We start from the raw sequence: 15073 nt of genomic DNA, 5'->3' as shown, positions 1-15073 counted from the left end.
AGAAGCTCTGAGTTGGAAACTTGGGCCTTCCTAGCACTTACGACCCTTGACTCTGGTGCTAGCAGGAAGCAGTCTGGTCTTGGCAGTGCCTCCCGGACAGGACTCAGGTCCTGTCTCCTTGCATGAACGCAGCATCTCAATATTATGCCTGAGATCTCAGGCCTCTCAAGGTGGTAAACAGGCTTGGTCTAAAATTCAGCTTTGCTGGAGTTGACATTCTGCTGGGATTTGGGGGTGACAGGTCTTTCATCGTAGAACCATGGCCCAACTTGTCTGTAATTTCCCTGAGAAGGCCCCAGGGCCGGTGACATCTGCTGTGACTTACTCAAGTCTGGAGCTGGCTGTATTTTGGCACTATGTCAAGGCTGAGCTGGTTCCTCCAACCCCATCTGACATCCCTATAGCTATTAGGAGTCTGAAGAAAAAGTAGTCACAGTGCTCACACTGGTAGCTTTAACCCACTCACTTGTAGCAAGGAAACTGAGCTACAGGGTTCGGTGGCCACCGAGGTGCGAATGTGGTTTCACATCTGAGAGATCTTAGGCAAATGTGGCATCACAGGCTACAATTTTTGAAGACCAATTGTTAACATCTGATTGTATTAATTTATTGAGTGTTTTTTGGACCTTGTGTGATCAAACAACCATCTAAATAAAACAAGATTTACGCAAAAAAAAAAAAAAATTCCGCTTTGCCTCTTAACTGCTCGTGTGATTTCAGACAAGTTAATTCCCTTCTCTGAGCTCAATTCTTTATCTGTAAAATTCGAGGAATAGCATCCACCCCATTGGGCTGTGATTAGGGATACATGAGAGAACAGATGTCTAGCATTTTATTTTTTCATTAGCTAAAAATAAATCTATCAAAATAAAATGTTCTGCCAGGTGTGGTAGTGCATACCTGTAGTTTACTTGAAAGGCTGAGGCAGGAGGAGGCTTGAAAGTTCAAGTCCAGCCTGGGCAATTAGGCAAGACCCTGTCTCAAAGCAAAAAAATAAAATGATCTGGGGATATAGCTCAGTGGTAGAGCGCCCCTGAATTCAATCCCCTGTGCTGCAAAAATAAAAAAAAAATTTAAAAAGGAAAGAAAGGTCTAATTTTTCTTCTCCTCCTCCTCCTCCTCCTTATTATCTTGCATGCTTTCTCAATCTCCTGGCTTCCACAGCCTTGTGGGGAAGACTCTGGGCCCCTGCTGGGTCAAGACACCTGGCTAGCTGAGCCCCCAACTTGCACAGCACATTCTGGGAGGGTGGAGTTGCCCTTTGGACTTGCAGGGAAGCAGCTCAAGCTGGGCCTCAGAGCTGGGAGGCCTGAGTTCTCCTCTCAGCAAGGCCACCAATAGCCATGGGCACATAGGCAGGTCACTTTCCCCCTCTAAGGATGAGCTTCCTCACTGATGAGCAGGGACAGTTGTGTCTGACCTGCTGTCCTCACTGGACTGTGGTGAGATGAGAACATCAAAGGGTCAGGCTATATGAGGGCTTATTGCCTTCCAAGGAGGAACAAAGGGTGTTGGATCCTGGAGGAGCCCCCCTCTGTCCTGCCTCCACGCCTCTGTTTTGAACTCTTCTATTTCTTTACCTGTTCTGTTCATTTGTGCAATATGCATTGATTAAGCACCTACTATGTGCCAGGTAGTCTTTGAGATGCTGGGATACAGCAGAGAACAGAAGAGACAAAATTGCTGGGTGCAATGATGCACACCTATAATCCCAGAGGCTCTGGAGGTTGAGACAGGAGGTTCCTGAGTCCAAAGCCAGCCTCAGCAATTTAGGGAAGACTTAAGCAACTCAGAGAGATCCTGTTTCTAAATAAAATACAAAAAAGGGCTGGGGATGTGGCTCAGTTAAGCAACCCTGTGTTTAATCCCCAGTACCAAAGAGAGAGAGAGAGAGAGAGAGAGAGAGAGAGAGAGAGAGAGAGAGAGAGAGAGACCCCTCATGGAACTTCCATTCTAATGGAGAGAGAGAGACACATGGCTGAGAATCGGCCAAACACCCTCTCCTCCCCCTCCACCCTCTCCCTTCTCTGGGCTCCCATGGCCGGTAGGAACACTGGACTGTAATTCCTGACTGTCTTGACAGTGCCATGATGGTTTCTGGCCTCAGGCACAGGGACTCCATCTCCTTCTCTTCATCCTTGGTACCCAGCTCAGGGACTGGCATCTGGTTGAGACTGGATACTTTTTTTTCTTAATACACAAGTGAATGAAATGACAGGAGTGAATGATTTAGGCTCTGGGCTTCCAGCTGTTGACTCATTCATCGAACACATGGCATTGGGTGGCCTGCATGTGTGTGAGACTATGGGTGGGGGTGTGGATGTGGGTAGAGCAATAATAAGGCCCTGTCTCTGTCCTGACGGATACTATAAGCTAAAAGGAAATGGCAGAGGGGATGGGGATGGAAATGAGCATCTGTTGAAAGGTAGTCAGACCCTCTGTTATGTGAGTTACTTCTGTTTACCCTCCCAGCAAGGTAGGCATTATTAACCCTGTTTTACAGGTGAGAAAAGAGGCTCAGAGAGGTAACTTGCCCAGGGTCACAGAAGTAGGCTGTGGATGATGGAGGTTAGAGGTCATCCAGGCCTTCCTCTTCCCACTGTAATCAGGACATGAGGTAAGAGATATTTATCTGTGTGTGTGTGTGTATACACACACACACACACACATATACACACACATATATATATATATTTATATACATATCAGATATATATCTGTATATATAAGAAGTGGGAGAGGTTCTTGGATTAGGGTCTTAGAGGCTTCTAGGAGGAGAAATTTGTTGAGATCATTGGTAGGACGGGGGTTGGAGAACTCTCTGAGGGTGTGAAAACCTTGGAGCCCTGTGAGGGCATCCTTGGGAGCTCTGAAGCTGGCTGATGGTCAAGAGAATAGATTAGCTCTCCTTGCCTGGACTCCCTACTGGACTGAGTGCTCCATCTGGAAGGCTCTGGGCCCGTATCCCTGCTGCAGGCTAGATGGCACTAAGCACACCACTTGTTCCCAATCAATGTCATATGCATGGACAGATCTGTCTCTCCTGACCCCTTGGCAAGCAATCAGGGGTGGCTGAGCATCTCCAGACCCACCTTGTTGTACTCAAATTGTCCCAGCTTTCTGGAGTAGTGCCCAAGCCCACTGAGCAATCCAGGGGGTTATAGATGCTCCAAACTTGATCCTAGAGCCCTCTGCTGACACTGCTGCAGAAATGGCTCTGAACCAGTGTCCTGAACTTCGCTTTCTAAATTTCACCCAAATGGATCTAGATTACCAGAACCACATTCATATCTGGAGTCTGAGTTGCAAGGAAGTCTGGGGGAAAAAAATTAATTTTCCACCTGTGCAGGCTAGAGCACCATGCTAGGAGGGGGGAAGGGAGGCCCAGTGCTAAATCTCCATTTTCACCACCATTTCTGTCATTGCAGAGCTTGTGCTCACCCACCGACACTCTGCCCAGGGTCTGCTCTTGCTTACAACCCTGAGGTTGGAGGTTTCACTTGATTCCTCATTTCTTGGAGCTCCCATCCCAGCAGAAGGTATTTATGTGAAACCCCAGGAAGGCAATCCTGTGTCAGAAGAGCAGGAATATCCTTCTCTTACACACATGGCTTTGTCAAGGCATAATACACATATCATAAAATCCACCCATTTAAAGTGCATAATTCAGGAGACAAATGCTGTAGCTCACACCTGTAATCCCAGTAGCTCTGGAGGCTGAGGCAGAAGGATCACAAGTTTGAGGCCAGCCTTTGAGACACTGTCTCAGGACAAAATAGAAAAAAAAAAAAGGCGGGGGTGGTTCTGGAGGATATGGCTTAGTGGTAAAAGTGCCTCTGAGTTCAATCCCCAGTATTGTCAAAATATGAAAAATAAAATAGTGTACAATTCAATAGTTTCTAGTAAATTTTCAGTGTTGTGCAATCATAACCACAACTATTTTAGAACATCTTCATCATGATGCAAGCACACATGCTGCACCCCCACCCCCAGATTGTTACAAGCATTCATCTTGCCCTGTCTATGGATTTGCCTGATTGGGACATTTCATATAAAGGGATCACACACTATGTTGTCCTTGGGCCTGTCCTTCTTTCACTTAGCACAGTGTTTTCGATGCTTATCCATGTCGCAGCCTGTGTCAGTAACTTCTTGACCTTCAGCACATGAAGATAGCCCATGGCATGAGGATACCACATTTTTGTTTATTCAATCATCCGTTGATGGATGTTTGACTTGTTTCCACTTTTTTGGTATTAAAGCTAATGCTCCTCATGGAAATTTGTGTTTTTGTATGAACATATGTTTTTATTTGCATGTTTTTGTATGAATGCTCTTGGATATACACACTTCATTGTAGAATTGTTGGGTCATATGGAAACTCCCTGCTTAACTTTTTTTTTTAACTTTCTTTTTTGTTGTTGTTGTAAATGAACACAATACCTTTATTTTATTTATTTTTATGTGGTGCCCAGTGCCTCACATGTGCTAGGCAAGCATTCTATCACTGAGCTACAACCCCAGCCTTCGCTTAACTTTTTTCTTTGCAGGGGGGCACAGTACCAGGGATTGAATTCAGGAACACTCAATTATTGAGCCACATCCCCAGCCCTGTTTTTAATTTTTTTTTAGTTGTTGATAGACCTTTATTTATTTATATGTGGTGCTAAGAATTGAACCCAGTGCCTCATACATGCCAGGCAAGTGTGCTACTGCTGAGCCCCAGCCCCAGCCCCTATTCTTTGTATTTTATTTAGAGACAGGATCTCGCTCAGTTGCTTAGCACCTCACCGTTGCTGAGACTGGCTTTGAACTCGCCATCCTCCTGTCTCAGCCTCCTTAGCTGCTGGGATTACTGGTTGTGCCACTGCATCTGGCTCTGCTTAACTTTTGAAGAATTGCTAGTCTAATTTCCACAGCCACTATACCATTTTGCATTCCCATCAGCAACCTACAAATGTTTCAAACTCTCCAAATTCTCACCAACCCTTTTTTCCCTATTTTTTGCGTTTATTCGTTTGTTTAACTATAGCCATTCTAGTAGGTATGATATAGTATTACATTGTATTTTTTTTTTTTTTTTTGGTATTGAGGATTTAACAGAGGGTGCTCTCCCACTGAGCTACATTCCCAGCCCTTTCATTTCTTATTTTGAGACAGGGTGTTGTGAAGTTGCTGAGGCTAGCCTTGTGATCCTACTGCCTCAGCCTCCAAGTAGCTGGGATTACAGGTGTGCACCACCTTAGAAGATATTGAGAAATATTAAATGAGATGACTGTAAAGCAGTTTGGTCAATAGGAAGCAATGAATAAAATTATCTCCTGCTTTTTCCTGGCTGCAGAATATTCTGAATGCAGTTGTACACAGTGTGTAGCCTTCTTCTAGTGGCAGATACATAGGTAGGTCACTTTTTCCTGTTTCATGCCAGACTGGAAAGGACATCCCGGCAGTGAAAGCCTAGTGATGAAGAGTATATTAGCTGTCTTGGATTTGGATCCCTGTGGTGTGTCCTCTTCTTGTCTTCTGTCTTCTTGGAATGATTGAGTTAAGAGGCTGGGTAAAGTGCTCTCAGATGTCACTTGAAGTCATATCTGCAATTTTGTCCATAGAAGGACTGAAAGGTCACAGTGGGTACAGTGAGAGCTGGCACTGCCTATCTCAAGATCTCCCCACCCTCAGTGTGTGAAGAGGCCTACTGGAAACTTCTGACAGACTGACAGCTGGGCTGTCCGGAGATAAGCAAGAGGGTGTCAGGCAGAGGGAGGGAGGTGTCAACCACAGAGCACAGGAGTGGAGAGCACCTCAGCTCAACCCTCAGCCCTGTCCTAGAGTCCCATCCCACTTTGAGCCAGCCGTGGCCCCAGACCCTCTTCTGACCCAGAGTCCTTTACCTGGTGCCCTTCAAAAATATCCATGTGGCAGAGTTCTTGGGGCCCTGTGCTGACCTGGTCTGGAATTTAGCCGTCTGGCCTCAAGGCTGGAGGCAACCGTGGTCATGGGTTGAAGTTTTTGAGGTTTTTCAGGGAGGAAGTGGGCTTTGGCTGCGGTTCCATTGCCTCCCTCTCTTAGCAAGCCTCTACCTGGCCTCTACTCTGCTCCCCAGACCCTGCCCTGAGAGCGAGAGGCCTGTTTGCACCACTTTCAATTTCAGCAGCATCCAGCAAGACGTCTTCTTCTTCTCTTCTTCTTTTTTAAATATTTATTTTTTAGTTTTCGGCGGACACAACATCTTTGTTTGTATGTGGTGCTGAGGATCGAACCTGGGCCGCACGCATGCCAGGCGAGCGTGCTACCGCTTGAGCCACATCCCCAGCACTTCTTCTTCTTTTCCTTCTTTCTGGTATTGAGAATTGAACCCAGGGGTTGAACCACTGAGCTCCACACCCAGCCCATTTTATTTTTTTATATTGAGACAGGGTCTCACTGAGTTGCTTAGAGCCTCACTAAGTTGCTGAGTCTGACTTTGAACTTGCAATTCTCCTGCCCCAGCTTCCTAAATCACTGAGATCATAGGCTGCGCTACCATGCCTAGTTAGGGCCGGCAGCTCTTCCTTTCTCTCTTCTTTTCCTTTGGGACTCTGCAACCTCAACTTTGGTCTTGTGATTAAAAAAAAAATGTAGACGTTTAAAGTATACAACAAAATGCTTTGTGTGTGTGTGTATAGTGAAGCATTACTGTAGTGAAGCAATTAATATACCCATCCTTTCACATAGTTACCTTTCATATGTGTGTGGTGCAAATCTACTCTCAGCAAATTTCCAGTATACCCCACAATACTCTCAATAATAGTCTTCATGATGGCCACTAATCTCTAGAATTATCATCCTACCTAACTGCAACTTCATGCCCTTTGATCCCCACCGCCCCTTCTTCCTTTCACCTCTGGCCCTATAATCACCTTTCTATTCTCTTTCTGTGTATTCTAGTTTTGGGTCCTATGACCTTGAGCAAGTTACTCTTCTCTGAGAATCTGTTTTCTTTCTTTTTTGTTGTTCTTGCACTGGGATTTGAACCCAGGGGACTTCTGTCACTAAGCCACATTCCCAGTCCTATTTATTTTTTTGAGACATGGTCTTGCTAAGTTGCTAAGGATCTTGCTAAGTTGCTGAGGCTGGCCTCAAACTTGCAATCTTCCTGCCTCAGCCTCCCCAGTCAGTGGGGTTACAGGCTGCGCCACTGTGCCCAACTCAAGAATCAGTTTTCTTGCCTTCAGGGTCACTGCGCTAATGGAACGAAGCAAAGCAGGTCGAGTTCTTTGCCCGATTGTTGGCACATGGTTCTAATGCTGTGAGCAATTATCATGGTATTGCATAGGATGGAGGGTGGGGAGCTGGCATTGCATGAGGGCGATGGTCCCTAACCAAAGAGGTGTTAATGAATAAAGCAATAATACAGAATGTTTCTCAAGTGCTGCCCAAATTCTGATCTTCCAAAGTGGTCCTGTCCTGGAATACCCATCCCCACTTAACATTTTTAGGAGGATGTCTTGCATAAATTTGCATCATTAGGCAAAGAGTGATATAAAATACTAAGCTACCCACTTGTATCAAGTACCTGATTTGGGCCAGAAGCCAGAGAGGTTAAGTGACTTGCTGAGGCCACCCAGCTAGGATTAATCTAGCAAAGCTAATATTCTTTTTTTTGGTACTGGAGATTGAACTCAGGGGCACTCAACCACTGAGCCACATCCCCAGCCCTATTTTGTATTTTATTTAGACACAGGGTCTCACTGAGTTGCTCAGCATCTCACTTTTGCTGAGGCTGGCTTTGAAATCGTTTGTGATCCTTGTGCTTCAGTCTCTTAGCTGCTGGGATTACAGGCGTGCACCACCATGCCTGTCTAAAGAGCTAATATTGGGACTGGAGTTGAGGCTCAGTGGTAGAGCACTTGCCTAGCACGTGTGGGCACTGGGTTCGAGTCTCAGCACCACATTAAATAATAAAAAATAAAGATATCATGTCCATGTACAGCTAAAAATATTTATAAAGAAAATTTAAAAAAAAAGAGCTAATATTCTTAACCACTGTGCACATGGACTCGGTAGGGAGGTCATGTCCAGGCTTGTGTGGAAAAGAGAAAAATGGGAGTCCACTTCTGATCACAGTGGAATTGCCACAGAGCATGTATGTCCTTGCTGTGGAATACCACACAGACAAGAAAAAGCAGGAGGTAAATATGTATGTGCCCAACATGAATGGTGGCCATTACTGGATAGAAAAAGCAGCAGAATAATATATGTTATATAACCCCGTGTTTGTATAAAAACAAAACTTTAAAAATCCATCTACCTGTGGAGCATGGTGGTACATACCTTTAATCCCAGCTACTTGAGAGGCTGAGACAGGAGTATCACAAATTTTAGGCCAGCCTAGGCAATTTAGTGAGACCCTGTCTCAAAATAAAAATAAAAAAGAGCTGAGAGTGTAGCTCAGTGGTAGAGCAATTGCCTAGCATGTGTGAGGTGTTGGGTTTAATCACCGTACTGTGTGTGGGCGGACACACACACACACACACACAAATCCATTTACCTGTTTGTTGATTCACAGAAAAAAATGTCTGGAAGGATAAACATTGAACAGCACACACTGACCACTGGTAAGTGTAGAGAAAGGAGAGCTTCTATTTTTTTGCTTGCATATTCTTTGTTGTGAAAAGTTCACTGCTAATATGTATCCTTTTGTAATTAACAGAAGAAAGAAAAAAGTCAGTTGGTAGTGAGCACCAGGAGCCCGGGACCCCACACCCTCCAGCCCTGGCTCACTCTCCCTCCCTTCCACGAGCACCCCCAGTCCTCCTCGGGTCACTGAGGTCATTTCAGGCCCGAGTCTTTCATCTGGGTCAAGGCATCTGGTCAGTCTCCTGGGTTAGAAGGTCACAGTCCTACCCCTGTGCTTCTTCCTGGACAAGGTGACATTACAGTTAGGCCTGTGGCCTCACAGGGCCTGGAGGCCAAAGAGATGGAGGATCAGGCAGGGATCTGGAGATGGGAACAAAATTGGGCTTGGTAGGTCAGAGGCTCTTTTTGAGTGGGAACCTCAGAGACTGTCCTCAGCCCCACTCCAGGACACTTCTTAGCCACGCCAGGGGACTCAGGATTGGAGACCAACAGGCTACACCGACTTTGGTGACAGTTGGGGGCAGACTGTGATGCCAGGCGCAGATGGAACTGGCAGATGGAAATCAAAGGTGTGTGTAGGTCTTCTTGGCGATGTGGGTGGGGTCTTCTTCAGTACACAGGTGGGCCCTTACTCCCCTGTGATCTCCAGCAAGGCTGTAGTGGAGGCTGGCCAGAGGCCTGCGAGTCGGGAAGGGCTCTGGCTTTGGGGCATAGAGTTTTGGTGAGCCCAGACTGCATACAGGACTGTCAGATTAGTAATTGGAAGAGGGCTGAGGAGTTAGGGTGGGAAAGACCAGAGGGGGCTGCCTAGGCACAGCAACTGCAAGTCAGAAGAGGGAGTATGAAGCTCAGAAGTGATGGGGTGGGTGTGGTAGTGGAGGGAGCTGGCATCACCAAGAAAGGTAGAGTCTGAGGTTTGGCACTAGAGTTCTTGGCTGCTTGCTGTGTGACTCTGAGTGAGTTCCTTACTCTCTCTGAGTTTTCTGTTGATCGTGGGAATGATAAAACCAACCACACTGGCTTATCATGAAGATTAAATGAGATAAAGCTTCCGAAGCCCCTAGCACAGTGCCAGGCACATAGTAAGTAAACTGCTTGTAAAGGTTGCTACCTTTACATCTGTGATCCTTGGGGTATTCTAGCCTGCACCCTGTTTCTTCATCCTCTATTCTAGGCATATAGGATGTGGTGTTCTTGGTTGTAAGCATATAGAAGCCATTTCCGGAGGATTTAAGCAGAAAAGGGATTCATTTTTAAGATTCTGGAGAAGCTTACAGAAGTACTGGGAAGGCTGGAGAGCCTGGGTTTTGGAACTGGATGGATCAAGGGAGGCTGAGAGCAGCCGGGACCCCAGCCCAGGACCAGCCCAGCAGGGCTTGGCAGGCTCCTCTGAACTCCCTTCTTTCTCCTCTGCCCTGAAAACCAAATGTTCCCTGGAAGCCTGGAAGAGGAGTCTCCCCTTACCTGGCACCTAAGGGCCAGTGGCTTTTGATCCACAATATGGGTGGGGCATATGGCTGGCTGGTCCGTGTGTGCCTGCATTACGTGATGGGGGAGAGGGTTGGAATTAGGCATTTGCTATTGTGGCTTTTACAGTGGGAGGTTCCTTCTGTCTCCCTGAAGACTCCTGTTGCAGGGAAGTCGCTGTTTATCCAAAAAATCCTGGCAAAGTCTACACAGGAAACAAAAATGAATAGATAATGGTTCCTGTCCTTGAGATGCTCACAGAAACACAGGGGTCAGTTTCTGGGCAAATAACCGTGACAATGACAGACGCCATGGTGGAGGTGAGTACAAGCTCTAGGGCTGAGTTGGCAGAGAACCATGTGCCCCTTGACCATGGCAGAGTCTGAGCTATCCCTGTTCCAGGCCACCTGTGTGGCACAGCTGAGGTGCAGTTTGATGGGACTTGTTGGGACTGTCAATTTGGGCCAGACTTGGAACTTGGGTGATGCTCAAGGTGTGACATACCTTCTCATGCTCATAAGATTAATGAAATTATGGATCTATATAGCTACTTCCTGGCCTGATTTATGTGTGTGTGTTCGTGTGTGTGTGTGTGTGTCACCCCAGAGGTGCTCTTACCACTGAATACATCCCTAGCCCAAGTTGCCAAGGCTAGCCTTGAACTTAAGATCCTCCTGCCTCAGTCTCCCAGGCTGCTGGGGTTATAGGTGTGAATCCTCAAGCCTGGTGTGTCTTATACCCATTTTGCTGTATCCTTGAATTATCTCTTGCCCTCTTGGGGCCTCAGTTTTCTATCTGGATTTGAGAGTAGAATTTCCCAGGATGAGATGGGACATTTTATTTATTTATTTATTTTTGGCAGGGGACAATGTGTTTGATGTGGGAAGACGTGGTTGTTGTGTCCTGGGCCTCTTTTCTGTGAGCTCATTGCCTGCCCCATTCTCCATCTCAGCCTGTATCCTTCTATGTTGCCTATTCTTGTCTCTGCCTGTTCCTGACCCTGCCTGTCACCATCACTACCTTCCCTGTGGTCATCACTGCCTGCTCCTGTCTCAGCTTGGCCTTCATCCCCAAAAGGACCCCAACTTCTGCCTTTGAGCCCTGGTCTGTTCTTCTTCTCAGCCATCCAGTTTCTCTGAGAACAGAGCTAGCACCCCTAGCACCCACTAAACGCTCACACTGAAATGCCAGTAGCTCAATTCGTTGCATTGCGAATCCCACGGAGTCATCCTGTAGAGTCACCACTGGGAGGTACAGCTTGGGGAGGATCCCCCTTATCAGGTCTCCTAGGCCCCCAGGCCTGCCTGCCCCCCTCTTCCTCTTTGAGGCAACTTCAAATGTAGCATCTTCCTGTCTTCTCTCACACCTACTGGGGCCTCAGCCACGGCAGCAGCCTGCTTGCCCACCTCTTCGCTCCCCAGCCAGAGAGGATGGCTGCCTGGCCAGGTATTTGTACCTGTTTTGAAACCTGAGGCAGGTTGGGGAGGAGTCGGGAAAGAGGCAAAGGAAAAGGGGTTTTGGAGGGCTGAGACACTGGAGGGAGGGCTTTAGGGTCTGAGAGGCATTTGGGCTTGAAGGGGAGGATGGTCACAGAGAGGAAGCAGTCTTGGGGGCCTTCGAGGGGAGCTCTGGCCTTGAAGAGGCCCTGGCTGTGCATAGGGCCTCTTCCTGTCAGGCGGCCAGGGGTTCCTGAGGATCTGGACTCCCTCTCTCAGGTTTCCTGTCTGCTGAGGGATCTGCACACTGCAGTTTGGGTGACAGGACCCTGAGGTTTCCGCAGCTGCCCAGGAAAGCCATCTGGGTGAAATTGAATGGAGGGGAGCCCCCATTTTTTTGTGGGGATTGAACCCAGGGCCTGTGCGTGCGAGGCAAGCACTCTACCAACTGAGCTGCATCCCCAGCCCTGCCCTTTCTCCATGGAAAGAGGTGGCGCCTCCATTCTCCGTGACCCTGAGGAATCCAAATGTTCCCTAGGAACCTCTATGAGGATCTCCCTCTCTTTTCTCAAGCCACCTTTGCTTCTCACTTCTCATTGGTTAGTCTGCACTTAATGCCATTTCTGCACCTACCAGGAGAGCATCACTGGCTTCTAAATGTCGGCACCAACCCTTACACATCAACCAGGCCAACGCTCCATTTTGAAGATAGGAAAACTGAGACGAGGAGGGAAAGTGATCTGCTCATGGTCACAAGGCATGTTGGTGGAAGAGCCAGTCCTAGAACCCAGGCACCTTCTTGGAGTACCTTTCTGGCTCACCTTGACTCACCTGTCTTCCCAGTAGGTAGTGGGGTGGGGCATGAGGGGAAAATCAGCTGCACAACTGGGTTGTTGCCACAAGACCAGGACCCTGCCGGGAAATGGCGTTCCCAGTCTCCTGGCTGACTTTTAGCTCTGCCAAGGCCATCAGGTAGGATGGGGTCCCAGCCTTCTCTTTGAGGAGAGTCTGCTGATGAAAGGAGGTGACATTAGGAAGAAGTGGAGGTATCTGAATGCCTCCTTGGTCCTGAGTGTCCCCTCCTCTAGGCACATCATGGGGATATGCCCTTGAAGTTTCAAGACCCTGTGTCCATGCCATAGGGACCCAGACCCTCCTGTGGCAATAAAAAGGAGAAAGGTTATGCAGAAGGCTTGGCTGATATGACCATGGCTTTGGGCTTTAGTGGGAGAGAGCTCAGGGCCATACTGCAGTGCTTACAGTCTTGGATGAGAATTTTCCCCAAGTTCACCTTGGTTCCATTTAAAACAAAGAGTAGAGGGCTGGGGATGTGGCTCAAGTGGTAGAGTGCTCGCCTAGCATGCGTGAGGCACTGGGTTCAATTCTCAGCACCATAAAAAAATAAAGATATTGTGTCCACCTAAAACTAAATAAATAAATAAATAAATAAAACAAAGAGTAGATGATCTGAAATATACCAGAGACCAGGGTGGTCAGGTGTAGGGGGCGGTGGAGGGAGAACAGATGGGTGGTGGGGGAGGGGAGGACAGTCTTGCAGGGGGTGAGAAAGTCCTTTGGATGAAGAAAGGGGTACAATTTGAATGACAGATATGTGGGGTGGCAGGTCTTAGCTTCTTCAGAAACCAAACTAGAGGTGGGACCACCCAAGAGACCCCCAAGTCCCAGCCACCAGTCTCAGAGCCCCTTGCCCTCCAGGTCTTCTTGAACTTCGGGCCACTTCTAGGCACAGTGGATGCTTGAGGCCTGTCCTCTGCCAGCTGGATGTGTCCCTTGCCGCTGGCACCAGCTGGATCTGTCCTGCTGGCCTGCCACCAGAGCCTGTATCTGTGTGCCCAGCATCCCTAGGCACAGCCCCTCAGGGTCTTAGAGTATTCCTGGAGCCAGAGTGAGTCAGTGACTCGGCTGGGTTACACCTTGGGGGATGGTTGGGTGGGGCAAGGGAGGGGAGGGGACTCTGGTCACTGGTAAGGACAGAGCCTCAGGCATACTTCCAGGTTTTGGCCTGTGGGTCTGACTGCAGCTGCAGGGACTTCCCAGGTGGTGATACCTGAGCCAGAGGGGTGTACTGAGCTGGTGTCGCTGAAGTCATGGGGGAAGAGCTTTGTCTGCCTAGAGTTTGAACTAGAGGAGTCAATTATAAGATAAGAACCCTGGGCTGGGAGACAGGGCTTAGGGTCATGTTTCTGCCCTTTCTAGTTCCATGGCTTTGTGCACATCCCTAAGGCCTGTTTCTTCATCCATAAAAGCTGATCTCATTTTTGCCTACATTCTCCGTTTGTGATAATACATCCTTTCCTTATGTGACTAAGACCTCCCAGAGGGCAGGGACTCTCCTTCTGTGTCCTTTATTTCTGGGATCCCAGCACAAAGCAGAGTGAGACAGCACAGCCAAGTCCACTGAGTGAATAAGTGAGGATCCAACTGGAGAATCTACTTTTAACTACTCTTTTCTTTTTAGTCTTTTACTCTTTTCTTTTCCATACTGGGGAAATCCAGGGCCTCAGCAAGCGCTCAACCACTGAGCTCTACCTACTGCCCAAACATTTTACTTTTTATCCCTCTGTGCCTTTTTCTTAACCTATTATATCTCGGTTTCCCTTGCTAGCTGTTCTACTTACCTCCTAAATATTTTCATATCTAGAGTCCTCCCCTTCTCTCCTCTCCTCTTCCTTCTCATCTCCTCTTCCCTTCTTCTCTTGTCTTTCCCATCCTCTCCTCCCATCTTCTTTCCCCTATCCTCTCCTTCCTCTCTTTCCCTCTCCTGTTCTCATCTAGAATAGCACTTTTTGATAGGACTCCTCATGACAGTGGGCCTAGTCTATGTCTATGCCACTCAATACTATAACCCACTGTGTACTTTAAGTGTGACTAGTACAGCCAGGCACAGTGGCACATGCCGGTAATCCCAGTGACTTGGGAGGCTGAGGCAGGAGGATTGCAAATTTGAGGCCAGCCTCAGCAAATTAGCAAGATCCTAAGAAATTTAATGAGACTCTCTCTTGAAATTTAAAAACAAAAAGGGCGGGGGGAGCTGGGGATGTGGCTCAGTGGCAAAGCACCCCTGGGTTCAAGTTCCAGTTAATTAATTAATTTGTTTACAAAATTAATTAATTAATTAATATAATAAAATAAAAATAAGTGTGACCAGTAAAAGTGAAGAACTGAATATTTTATTAAATTTTATTTTAATGTCAATTTAATCCCATGGGTCCAGCAGCTGCCACTTTGGACACAGATCTGGCATTACCCTATGTGATCTCATCTGAGCCCCTGGCATCCCAAGTTCTGTCTCCAGCTAGGCCCTCTCCTTTCAACCACAAACCAGCTGATCCAACTGCGCACTTGACTTCTTACCCTGGATATCTGTCAGGCTTCTTGAACTGTTTTCTCTCCCTGAAATTGTCAACAGGAATGCGAGCAGCTTTCATTGGCAAGTGCAATAGCTGGGGAAGGGAGAGGTGCCTTGCCCAGGGGGCTCCACCCAGCTTACAGGCCAGAGTTCTTTTCCAGCCCTGGACTGGGCAGGTCTG

The 15073-nt window shown here is 47.5% G+C and overlaps 1 pseudogene; it reads left to right on the top strand.

The window, feature by feature from the left end:
• Positions 1-259: 259 nt before the first annotated feature.
• On the top strand, positions 260-575 carry LOC114094127 (ATP synthase subunit g, mitochondrial pseudogene; annotated as a pseudogene).
• The last annotated feature ends 14498 nt before the right edge of the window (positions 576-15073 follow it).

This window comes from Marmota flaviventris, chromosome 10 (genome assembly GCF_047511675.1).
Source record: "Marmota flaviventris isolate mMarFla1 chromosome 10, mMarFla1.hap1, whole genome shotgun sequence".
Lineage (NCBI taxonomy): Eukaryota > Metazoa > Chordata > Mammalia > Rodentia > Sciuridae > Marmota > Marmota flaviventris.
The sequence above is the reverse complement of the archived record's forward strand: the minus strand, read 5'-3'. Positions and strand labels throughout refer to the sequence as shown.